Source organism: Triticum aestivum, chromosome 2D (assembly GCF_018294505.1).
Source record: "Triticum aestivum cultivar Chinese Spring chromosome 2D, IWGSC CS RefSeq v2.1, whole genome shotgun sequence".
In the NCBI taxonomy this organism is placed as follows: Eukaryota; Viridiplantae; Streptophyta; class Magnoliopsida; order Poales; family Poaceae; genus Triticum; species Triticum aestivum.
In genome coordinates this window covers 67,693,107-67,706,461 of record NC_057799.1, presented here as the reverse complement: position 1 = coordinate 67,706,461, position 13,355 = coordinate 67,693,107, and the positions used below count along the sequence as shown (strand labels likewise).

The following is a 13,355-nucleotide window of genomic DNA, read 5'->3' as shown; positions in this document are numbered from 1 at the left end:
TCATCATTCAAAGATTTAGTGCCAAACAATTTAATGCATTCTTCTTATAACACTTTGGCACAATTTTCCTTTCCATCATACTCACGAAAGATATTAAAAAGATGAAGCGTATGAGACAAACTCAACTCCATTTTTTTTGTAGTTTTGTTTTATAAACTAAACTAGTGATAAAACAAGAAACAAAAAGATTCGATTGCAAGATCTAAAGATATACCTTCAAGCACTCACCTCCCCGGCAACGGCGCCAGAAAAGAGCTTGATGTCTACTACACAACCTTCTTCTTGTACACGTTGTTGGGCCTCCAAGTGTAGAGGTTTGTAGGACAGTAGCAAATTTCCCTCAAGTGGATGACCTAAGGTTTATCAATCCGTGGGAGGGGTAGGATGAAGATGGTATCTCTCAAACAACCCTGCAACCAAATAACAAAGAGTCTCTTGTGTCCCCAACACACCCAATACAATGGTAAATTGTATAGGTGCACTAGTTCGGCGAAGAGATGGTGATACAAGTGCAATATGGATGGTAGATATAGGTTTTTGTAAACTGAAAATATAAAAACAGCAAGGTATCAAGCGGTAAAAGTGAGCGTAAACGGCATTGCAATGATAGGAAACAAGGCCTAGGGTTCATACTTTCACTAGTGCAAGTTCTCTCAACAATAATAACATAATTGGATCATATAACTATCCCTCGACATGCAACAAAGAGTCACTCCAAAGTCACAAATATCGGAGAACAAACAAAGAGATTATGGTAGGGTACGAAACCACCTCAAAGTTATTCTTTCCAATCAATCCGTTGGGCTATTCCTATAAGTGTCACAAACAGCCCTAGAGTTCGTACTAGAATAACACCTTAAGACACAAATCAACCAAAACCCTAATGTCACCTAGATACTCCAATGTCACCTGAAGTATCCATGGGTATGATTATACGATATGCATCACACAATCTCAGATTCATCTATTCAACCAACACATAGAACCTCAAAGAGTGCCCCAAAGTTTCTACTGGAGAATCACGACGAAAACGTGTGCCAACCCCTATGCATAGGTTCATGGGCGGAACCCGCAAGTTGATCACCAAAAGATACATCAAGTGAATCACTTGATATCCCATTGTCACCACAGATACGCACGGCAAGACATACATCAAGTGTTCTCAAATCTTTAAAGACTCAATCCGATAAGATTACTTCAAGGGGAAAACTCAATCCATTAGAAGAGAGTAGAGGGGGAGAAGCAACATAAGATCCAACTATAATAGCAAAGCTCGCGATACATCAAGATCGTGCCAAATCAAGAACACGAGAGAGAGAGAGATCAAACACATAGCTACTGGTACATACCCTCAGCCCCGAGGGTGAACTACTCCCTCCTCATCATGGAGAGCGCCGGGATGATGAAGATGGCCACAGGTGATGGTTCCCCCCTCCGGCAGGGTGTCGGAACGGGTCTAGATTGACTTTCGGTGGCTACGGAGGCTTGTGGCGGCGGAACTCCCGATCTATTCTCTGTTTTGGAAGTTTTAGGGTATGTGGGTATATATGGGTGAAAGAAGTACGTCGGTGGACCTCCGGGCTGTCCACGAGGCAGGGGCGCGCGCCCTAGGGGGGTGGGCGCGCCCCCCACCCTCGTGGGCAGCTCGGGACTCCCTTGGCGTGCACTCCAAGCTTTTCCGGTAGCTTTCCTTCCAAAAATAAATTCTCCAGTTGATTTCATTCCGTTTCGACTCCGTTTGATATTCCTTTTCTTCGAAACACTGAAATAGGCAAAAAACAACAATTCTGGGCTGGGCCTCCGGTTAATAGGTTTGTCCCAAAAGTAATATAAAAGTGGAAAATAAAGCCCAATATTGCCCAAAACAGTAGATAATATAGCATGGAGCAATCAAAAATTATAGATACATTGGAGACGTATCACTCCCCTCCTCCACTCCTTTATAAACGGGGGAGGGGGGGACCTCATAGACACACAAGGTGATTGTTTAGCCGTGTGAGGTGCCCCCCTGCACATATTTTCACCTCAGTCATATCGTTGTAGTGCTTAGGCGAAGCCCTGCGTCGGTAACTTCATCATCACCGTCATCACACCGTCGTGCTGACGAAACTCTCTCTCGACCTCAGCTGGATCTAGAGTTCATGGGATGTCTCCGAGCTGAACATGTGCAGTTTGCGGAGGTGCCGTACTTTCAGTACTAGGACCGGTCGGATCGTGAAGACGTACGACTACATCAACCGCGTTGTCATAACGCTTCCGCTTTCGGTCTACGAGGGTACGTGGACAACCTAGATGGATCTTGCGTGTGCGTAGGATTTTTTTTGAAATTACCGCGTTCCCCAACAGTGGCATCCGAGCCAGGTCTATGCGTAGATGTTTTATGCACGAGTAGAACACAAAGAGTTGTGGGCGATAATAGTCATACTGCTTACCAGCATGTCGTATTTTGATTCGGCGGTATTGTTGGATGAAGCGGCCTGGACCGACATTACGCGTACGCTTATGCGAGACTGGTTCTACCGACGTGCTTTGCGCACAGGTGGCTGGCGGGTGTCAGTTTCCCCAACTTTAGTTGAATCGAGTGTGACTACGCCTGGTCCTTGTTGAAGGTTACAACAGCACACTTGAGGAAAAATCGTTGTGGTTTTGATGCGTAGGTAAGAACGGTTCTTGCTCAGCCCGTAGCAGCCACGTAAAACTTGCAACAACAAAGTAGAGGACGTCTAACTTGTTTTTGTAGGGCATGTGGTGATGTGATATGGTCAAGACATGATGCTAAATTTTATTGTATGAGATAATCATGTTTTGTAACAGAGTTATCAGAACTGGCAGGAGCCATATGGTTGCCGCTTTATTATATGCAATGAATTGCCCTGTAATTGTTTTTACTTTATCACTAAGCGGTAGCGATAGTCGTAGAAGCAATAGTTGGCGAGACGACAACGATGCTACGATGGAGATCAAGGTGTCGCGCCGGTGATGATGGTGATCATGACGGTGCTTTGGAGATGGAGATCAAAGGCACAAGATGATGATGGCCATATCATATCACTTATATTGATTGCATGTGATGTTTATCCTTTATGCATCTTATTTTGCTTACAGCGGTAGCATTATAAGATGATCTCTCACTAAATTTCAAGGTACAAGTGTTCTCCCTGAGTATGCACCGTTGCGAAAGTTTGTCATGCCGAGACACCACGTGATGATCGGGTGTGATAAGCTCTACGTTCACATACAATGGGTGCAAGCCAGTTTTGCACACGCAGAATACTCGGATTAAACTTGACGAGCCTAGCATATGCAGATATGGCCTCGGAACAATGAGATCGAAAGGTCGAGCGTGAATCATATAGTAGATATGATCAACATAGTGATGTTCACCATTGAAAACTACACCATCTCACGTGATGATCAGACATGGTTTAGTTGATTTGGATCACGTGATCACTTAGATGATTAGAGGGATGTCTATCTAAGTGGGAGTTCTTAAGTAATATGATTAATTGAACTTTAATTTATCATGAACTTAGTACCTGATAGTATTTTGCATGTCTATGTTGTTGTAGATCAATGGCCCGTGCTACTGTTCCTTTAAATTTTAATGCGTTTCTAGAGAAAGCTAAGTTGAAAGATGATGGTAGCGACTACACAGACTGGTTCCGTAACTTGAGTATTATCCTCATTGCTGCAGAGAAGAATTATGTCCTGGAAGCACCGTGAATGCCTGGCAGTCACGTGTTGATGACTATCATAATCCCCAAGTGCAAGGAATCATCGTAGCAATTCCCAAAGGTAGAAGTGATAAGTATGGAGTGTCGAACCCACAAGGAGCTAAAGGTAAGATCAATATTCTCTCAAGTCCTATCTGCCACTGATACGACTCTACGTACACCGAACGTTTGCTTCCAACTAGAAACGAGAAATAAAACTATGTTGTGGGTATGAAGAGGATAAATTTGCATGATATCGGAGAGCTAAAACATAAAAGTAGGCGTTGTTATCATAAAGTTAGAATATATTACTAAATATTATAAATAGCGAGTGTGGAATAATGATGGGTGGGTGTGCGGAATTATCCTAGGCAATTGTTAACAAGTCCGGTAGTCGTCATTGCAATTTCATATGAGGGAGAGGCATAAGCTAACATACTTTCTCTTCTTGGATCATATGCACTTATGATTGGAACTCTAGCAAGCATCCGCAACTACTAAAGATCATTAAGGTAAAACCCAACCATAGCATTAAAGCATCAAGTCCCCTTTATCCCATACACAACAACCCCCTTACTCGGGTTTATGCTTCTGTCACTCAAGCAACCCACTATAAGTGAATCATGAACTTATTGCAACACCATACAGCGGGAATCCCTCACGCTTGTGCGACACGGAGGGCACAATAGGACAACACCAAAATAAAACATACAACTCGTACCAATCTAGATCATCAATCAACCCAAAGACAAAGGATATCTACTCAAAACATCATAGGATGGCAACACATCATTGGATCATAATATGTGACATAAAGCACCATGTTCAAGTAGGGATTGCAGCGGGGTGCGGGAGAGTGGACCGCGTAAAATAGATGAGGATGGTGATGTTGATGAAGACGATCACCGCGGCGATGATTCCCCTCCAGGTGGCACTCCGGCGCCACCGAGAGAGAGGAGGAGAGGTTCTCCCCCTTGTGCTTCCTCCTTCAGGGCCTCCCCCCTGGATGGGGAGAGGTTCTCCCTATGGTCCTTGGCCTTCATGGCGATGATGGCCCCTCCGAGATCCTCCTCCATGGCCTCCGGTGATGATGGCCCCCTCCGGTAGGGTGCCAGAGAGGGCCTAGATTGATTTCTCGTGGCTACAGAGTCTTGCAGCGGTGGAACTTCTAATCTAGGTTATTTTCTGGAGGTTTGGGCATTTATAGGAGAGGTTGGCATCGAGAACAAGTCAGGGGGCCCCACGGGGAGTCCACGAGGTACAAGGGCGCGCCCTAGGGGGTAGGCTGCCCTCCACCCTCATGGGGCCCACGGGCCTCCCCTCCGGTAACTCTTCATTCTAGTATTTTTTTATATTTTCCAGAAAAATTCTCCGTTGATTTTCATCGCATTCCGAGAACTTTTATTTCTGCACAAAAACAACACCACGGTAGTTCTGCTGAAAACAGCGTCAGTCCGGGTTAGTTCTAATCAAATCATACAAAATCCATATAAAACTATTGTAAACATGGCATGAATACTTCATAAATTATAGATACGTTGGAGATGTATCAGCATCCCCAAGCTTAATTCCTGCTCGTCCTTGAGTAGGTAAATGATAAAAGAAATAATTTATGAAGTGTGAATGCTAGCAAGTGCATAAGTTTGATCAATAATAGTTCCAATCACTTTTTCTAGCATCATTATATATCATAACAGTAGCTCAACTCATGAAACTTCTCATGATCAAGTAACAAGCTATTCACATGTTAAAGTATAGATCATAAACTTTCTTGAAAACTAACAAACCATGCTCTTAGTCATCAAACAATTGCAATTCATCTTATTTTCGGGAAGGGTCTATGTAAGAGCTTTCATTTAGCAAACTCCACATATTCAACTGTCATTTAATCTTTCACAATTGCTAACACTCATGTGATATTTATGGGTTCAAAGTTTTAATCGGACATAGAGAAAGATAGGGGCTTATAGTATTGCCTCCCAACCTTTTACCTCAAGGGTAATGTCAACAACAATAATTTATGAAAACCTACATCCAAGTGGATATATATATATATATATATATATATATATATATATATATATATATATATATATCCGGATCGCTCCAACACAAAGTGCTTGCCAAAGGAAAAAGTGTAAAAAGAAAAGGTGATGATCACCATGACTCTTGTATAAGGGTAGAAGATAGAAGTAAAAGATAGGCCCTTCGCAGAGGGAAGCAGAGGTTGTCATGCGCTTTTATGGTTGGATGCACAAAATCTTAATGCAAAAGAACGTCACTTTATATTACTGCTTGTGATAAAGACCTTTATTATGCAGTCCGTCGCTTTTATTTCTTCCCTATCACATGTTTGTATAAAGCTTATTTTCTTCGCACTAATAGACCATACATATTTAGAGAGCAATTTTTATTGCATGCACCGATGACAACTTACTTGAGGGATCTTACTCAATCCATAGGTAGGTATGGTGGACTCTCATAGCAAAACTGGTTTAAGGGATGTTTGGAAGCACAAGTAGTATTTCTACTTGGTGCAAAGAATTGGCTAGCATGAGAGGGAAAGGCAAGCTCAACATGTTGGATGACCAAGACAATATAACGTTTCGGATATAGGAAAACATAACCCATTAAGTTGTCTTCCTTGTCCAACATCAACTTTTTAGCATGTCATATTTTAGTGATTGCTCACAATTACAAAAGATGTCCAAGATAGTATATTCATATGTGAAATCTCTCTTCCTTCATTATTCTTTCATGAATTGTTCAAGTGACCAATTCTGCGTTTGCTAACTTTAAATAAGTTTACTACCTATACTTATTATGTGTCAAGTCATTACTCCCCATGTTATAAGCATATGAAACGTATATAAATTCAGATTTATGATATTCAATTCATTCAACTATTTACTCATAGTATATACGTGAAGCACGTGAGTAAATGACAAACTACTCCAAAAAGATATAAGTGAAGAACACTGAGTAGTCAAATAATTAGCTAGCCATGGGAGGATTATTTTTCATTCAAGATTTCAGATCCAATGATTTTATTCAAACAGCAAGTAAAATTGAAAATACGCTCCAAGCAAAACACATATCATGTGACGAATAAAAATATAGCTCCGAGTAAGGTATACCGATAGTTTTGAAGACGAAAGAGGGGATGCCTTCCGGGGCATCCCCAAGCTTAGGCGCTTGAGTCTTCCTTGAATATTACCTCGGGGTGCCTTGGGAATCCCAAGCTTAGGGTCTTTCCACTCCTTATTCTCCTCATATCGATATCTCACCCAAAGCTTGAAAACTTCAATCACACAAAACTTAACGGAACTTCGTGAGATAGGTTAGTATGATAAAGAGTAAATCATTCACTTTGGTACTGTCAAAGATAAGGTTCATAATTGTTCTCACACAATTCCTACTGTACCATATCATTTCTACAATTTATATTGAGAAATATAAGCCATAGAAACTAGAAAACAAGCAAACTATACAATGAAAACAGAATCTGTCAGAAACAGAACAGTCTGTAATGATCTGAACAGCAACCATACTTCTGCTACACCAAAAATTATGAAATAAATTGGTGTACGTGAGGAATTTGTCTATTAATATTATTCAAAAATAATCAACTCAAAATCACTCATCTGTAAAAAATGACAGCTAAACTCGTGAGCGCAAAGTTTCTGTTTTTTACAGCAAGATCACATTAACTTTCACCCAAGTCTTCCCAAAGGTCTTACTTGGCACCTTATTGAAACAAAAGCTATAAAACATGATTACTACAGTAGCTTAATTATGTAAACACACAAAAACAGTAAGGGTTAATATTGGGTTGTCTCCCAACAAGCGCTTTTCTTTAATGCCTTTTAGCTAGGCATGATGATTTCAATGATGCTCACATAAAAGAAAAGAATTGAAACATAAAGAGAGCATCATGAAGAATATGACTAGCACATTTGAATATAACCCACTTCCTATGCATAGGGATTTTGTGAGCACATAATTTATAGGAACAAGAATCAACTAGCATAGGAAGGCAAAACAAGTATAACTTCAAAACTTTAAGCACATCGAGAGGAAACTTGATATTATTGCAACTCCTACAAGCATATATTCCTCCCTCATAATAATTTTCAGTAGCATCATGAATGAATTCAACAATATAAACATCACATAAAGCATTATTTTCATGATCTACAAGCATAGAATTTTTTCTACTCTCCACATAAGCAAAATTCTTCTCATTCGGAATAGTGGGATCACTAATTTCTAAAGTTGACACTCTTCCAAACCCGCTTTAGATGATAGTATTATTTATAATCCAAAATATATAAGTGAAGTTCATGGATCATTCTACAATTAATATAGACTAACCAATATCCAAGCTCAAAATATATAAGTGAAGCACACAAAGCATTCTATAAAACCATACTCAAAAGATTTAAGTGAAGCACAAAGAGCATTCTATAAGGTCATACTCAAAAGATATAAGTGAAGCACATGAATCATTCTATAAATCGATGAAGGGACATCTCATACTAGCATGGTTCTTAAAGAAAAAGAAAAACACAAAGGACACAAATCATGTGAACAAAACAAAAACCAAGGTATACCGATAATTATTAAGAAGAAAGATGGGATGCCAACCGGGGCATCCCCAAGCTTAGATGCTTGAGTATCCTTGGAATATTTACTTGGGTGCCTTGGGCATCCCCAAGCTTGAACTCTTGCCTCTCTTTATTCTTCTCATATTGATAGCTCCTCGATCTTCGAACACTTCATCCTCACAAAACTTTAACAAAAACTTTGTGAGATCCGTTAGTATAATAAAGCAAATCACTACCTTTAGGTAATGTTGCAAACTTATTCCAATTTCATATTAGAACTATATCTAATGTATTCCAACTTCACCATGGTTCATACCCCCCGATACTACCCATAGATTCATCAAAATAAGCGAACAACACATAAAAAACAGAATCTGTCAAAATCAGGACAGTCTGTAGTAATCTGGAAGTTTAGTAAACTTCTGCAACTCCAAAAAGTTCTAAACAAATATGAAAATTTAAATAATTTGTACAGGGGGCCCCACGGGGAGTCCACGAGGCACAGGGGCGCGCCCTCCACCCTCGTGGGGCCCACGGGCCTCCCCTCCGGTAACTCTTCGTTCCAGTATTTTTTATATTTTCCAGAAAATTCTCGTTAATTTTCATCGCATTCCGAGAACTTTTATTTCTACACAAAAACAACACCATGGTAGTTCTGCTGAAAACAACGTCAATCCGGGTTAGTTCTAATCAAATCATACCAAAATCATATAAAACTATTGTAAACATGGCATAAATACTTCATAAATTATAGATACGTTGGAGACGTATCAGACTACTCGATAGTTCAGTGTGCCATGCTTTACGGCTTAGAACCGGGACTTCAACGTCATTTTGAGTGTCATGGAGCATATGAGATGTTCCAGGAGTTGAAGTTACTAGCAAAAGGGCCCGTGCGTTGCAATGGGTAAATAAGAGAAAAATGCAAACACCATGCCTGCCAAAACAACTATATACAAGGTCACTATAGACAACTATTTTTCCATGATATAAATGTAGAGTGGAGCATACGTTTTTTTTAAAGCGAGCGGAGCATAAGTTGGTGAAGAAGTAATCCAAAAGAGGAATGTTGAGTGGAACATAGGTTGATGAAGAAGTAATCAAAGCGGTACATCATTTTATTCATTATCCAGAAGCATGATGCAACAGAGCTAATTAATTGTCCAAGTGTGATGGAAATAAAGATGAGAACTAAGTGGCTGATAACTCGCATCTTGTCAGGCAATATGACCATGGATGTGAATGAAAACATTAAAAGGCCACAAAAGCTACTTTTTGCAGAATAATACACCACCGCAATCATGGGAGTCTAGTTAACAATTTTCATTGAAACTGAAAGCATTATTTGAATGGAGCAAATGAACTGCAACTTTATGAATTCTATTGACCCGTTTGTTTGCCATGATGATTCTGCTCATAAGGATCACCTGATGTCGCCATGGCTACTGAAAACCATGTCACCGATAGCTGTAACGATAATACCACGATCTTGTAAACTATCCTTGTAAGAACATAAAATTTGCTGAAGAAAGATGTCCCATTGGGAACATGCATCATTCTCATCGCACACCGAGGTGCACGCCAACGCGTGTGAGATGGCAGCCAAGGTTCTGGTGTCCTTGCCCGATGAGGCAGATCTCGCGTCACACATGGGACATGGCATGGGTGGTGGAGGACCCTTGAGGTGGCTGCACGGGCTAGCGCGTTGGTGGTGGCGATAGTGCAAAAATGGGAGGGCTGACGTTGCGGCAGGCACAGAGTGGCGACGACGCCCTGGCATGTATTGGGCATAGAAATGTTACACGGAAATTTCACACGACTCATTCAACACTCACACGAGGGAGAGATACGTGCTAGTTTTTTCCGTAAAGATAAAGAAACGGAGGTGAGAGACATACGTAAAAAAAGCAGAGGGGGAGAAGGACAACATATGAAGCAGGCTGGAGAAGATGGTAGACGGGCAACCTGGCGTCCTGGCCGTTTTCAACGGCCACCGCGATGAACTGTCCTCTCTTACCTCACTGGTGTCAGGCCTCAAGTCAACCCGATGCTTGAAATGAAGTTGCCTGCATGTCTTCAAAATTTAATTCAGAAGCATGCAAGTGTTCAAAGTTCAGTTCAGAAGGTAGCTGCAAGTATTCGAAATTAAGAATATTCAGAACATAGCAAAACAGAGAAGGGGAGAAGGAACGACCATGATGCAAGCTTAATTAATCCTAGTATTCAATTTGATGGTCGACCATCTTGCCTACTCAATATGCAGATTAATTGTAGTTATTAATCATAATACGTGCTATTCTACCATAGGCATTGAGACAATCACTGTCTAGCTAGAAAGAACAAGGCACTGGAATCAGAATAGACACCGGAGAAACTCGCTCCAAATCATGCCAAATAGAGATGAAGATACATGAGGCCATACATCCATTACCCAGAACCAAAAATGCCATGGTATGAGGGGGAATGAGTGCCATAGTATGGAGGTACCGCAGGTTCAGTCAGAAAGACACAATTGGTAGTATTAGAAATCAAGTGCTTGATCAATTGATATACTAACGATAGGAAAGTGTAGTACCAGTTCAAGTTTGTAGTACACAATGGGAATGTCAGCTCTATATCAAAAAGATGATACCTCGAATAACTCCATAAACTGTGACACAAAGATAAGACTGGTGAGTAAAATCGGCATCGGGACCATAATACGGAAAACAATTAGCATACACATCATACATGGAAGAAATTGTAAGTATATATAATGTAGAAGATCAAGCCAGGTCACAACACCATTATAGGAGATACTACCAGGCGAGAAGTTAGAACAAAGTAGAAGCGCTAAACCTATATGACAATTGACAAAAGAAATTCACCTCCTTCCCGGTCGGTACCACCTCAAGCTTTTTAGAATCCCCGCAACAACATATTTTCTGCCTAACAGAAAACAAATCAATTAAGTGCAGTTCTTGTAATCAATCACAATATGATAAGAGTTGTTTTTATAGAAAGAAGACATGAGCATTCATTTGAAGTCTGTGCTTTCATCATGTGCTATTTTTGCACACCATATCCCCTGTTTCTTGGTTGTAAAGGTACAAGATTGACTGTACTACTTTTTTCTACCACAGTAAATGACTTTGTTATATAGTTCCCTAAAACATAGTATAGTTTATTGTTACCATAATAGTTTTCTGACATCAATCCGGTTAGCTATTTTTATCTATTCGCCAACATCTTTCTCACTCTTGGGTTTATTTATCGGCATCAGAACACAAAGAGAAATTGTGGAATGTCTTCTTCGGCAGCTTTGACACTTCACAGATAGTAGTAACAACACCAAATACTCTTCTTTCTTCAACTCTTGTAGCACTGCCGATGCCTTTGATGCGGTACATCTTGACCCTTCCTGGTGATGAATGTGATATCTATATAAAATGATAATAGGTTCAACGCTAGAATTAGTCTAAAGTCATTTGACACTTCCAGGGAGCTTGTTAACCAGCAAATATTAATTGAGCATTAAGGATTGTACCAGGCATTTCGCATCAAAGTGTGACATCTTCACTGGGTGCCTGCTTATTGGTGGCTATGATTCACTCATTGGAGTAGATTCCCGGAAAAAAAGGAAGGATGGAGGCACATTGGAAATCCATCAAGAGTTGGCCTGCAGTGTTGGAGTATATAGTCAATGTTATTAAGACTCTGTAGATTCAACTTCTCAAGCAAAATCATAGTAAAATTGAATTGTTTTACACATTATGAACATTCGGAAGGAGCGAACAAACCTATTAGACGTATATTCACGGTTGCTAAATTGTCTCTGACCATTAGGTGAGGAAGTCATCAGAGAAGCAATTTTGTGTATTGAACATATACACAACACCCATGGGTGCTGCCCCCACTCAGAAAAAAACCTTTTTTCAGTAACCCAATGGAACTGAACTAGGCAAGAAATAAAATTACCGCATCTCAGAACAACCGCAAAAAATAAAATTACAAGACAAGGGGGATACCCAGGTTGCAGTCTCCGTTTGCCATCTCTAGCAACACAACACGCCCAGGTTGTAGGTTGTGGTCATTCATTAGCCTTATTCATGCCACGACCATAGCATTCAATTTTTTTTCAAACTGGACCATAGCATTCAAAATCAATCAGTGGAGAGCATGCACATACCACCGAACGCTGACGCGGCCTGGAGGTTGGTGTTGGCCACGGCCACGGGCGTTTGATGGCCGGGCTCGGCTCATGCGCCTCCGCCGGAGGTAGGAGGAGCTCTCCCAGGGAGGTGGCCGCTGATGCTTAGGATGCTGGAGGCGCGCGCCATCGAGGGTGCTGGGCAGCTGTCGTTGGCGGGGGCTGGGTGCATGGGATGGGCGTCGCGCGAGATGCGGTGAATCCTGCCGATCTCGACCGGATTCGACGACAGCGGAGGGAGGACGTGCACCGCGGAGAGGATGGATGTGGGTGCTGCGGCGGCGGCGGCGGCGGCGGAACCCTCGTGTTCTCACGCGTGGCAGCGATGTCAAGGACGGGCGAGTCAGGCTGCGTATGGACTGCGGGTTGATTCCTATAAACTATGGGGGGTTTTCTGTAAAAACGGTGACGGTGAGCCAGGGCAGAAGCACTAATCGCTTTATTATTAGGGAAAGATTTCAAGCAATTGCCCAGATTGAGAGATATGAAGTCTCCAATAAGTTCTACAGCTGCAAAATGGAGGAGAATAGTTCTGTTAGTAAACATATACTCAGAATGTCTGGGTACCACAACCACTTGACTCAGCTGGGAGTTAATCTTCCTGATGATAGTGTCATTGACAGAGTTCCTCAATCACTGCCACCAAGCTACAAAAGCTTCGTGATGAACTATAACATGCAAGGGATGGATAAGACGATTCCTGAGCTCTTCGCAATGCTAAAGGCTACGGAGGTAGAAATCAAGAAGCAGCATCAGGTGTTGATGGTCAACAAGACCACGAGTTTCAAGAAAAAGGGTAAAGGGAAGAAGGGGAACTTAAAAAAAACAGCAAGCAAGTTGCTGCTC

At 41.3% G+C, this 13,355-nt stretch overlaps 1 long non-coding RNA gene across 1 annotated transcript; it reads right to left on the bottom strand.

The window, feature by feature from the left end:
• Nucleotides 1–9,104: 9,104 nt before the first annotated feature.
• Nucleotides 9,105–12,794, bottom strand: LOC123048746 (uncharacterized). Its single transcript, XR_006423364.1, has 6 exons — nucleotides 12,489–12,794; nucleotides 11,847–11,978; nucleotides 11,188–11,739; nucleotides 10,896–10,970; nucleotides 10,219–10,386; nucleotides 9,105–10,093 (listed from the first exon to the last, which is right to left on the bottom strand). It is a non-coding gene; the product is annotated as an uncharacterized lncRNA (long non-coding RNA).
• Between the last annotated feature and the right edge of the window lie 561 nt (nucleotides 12,795–13,355).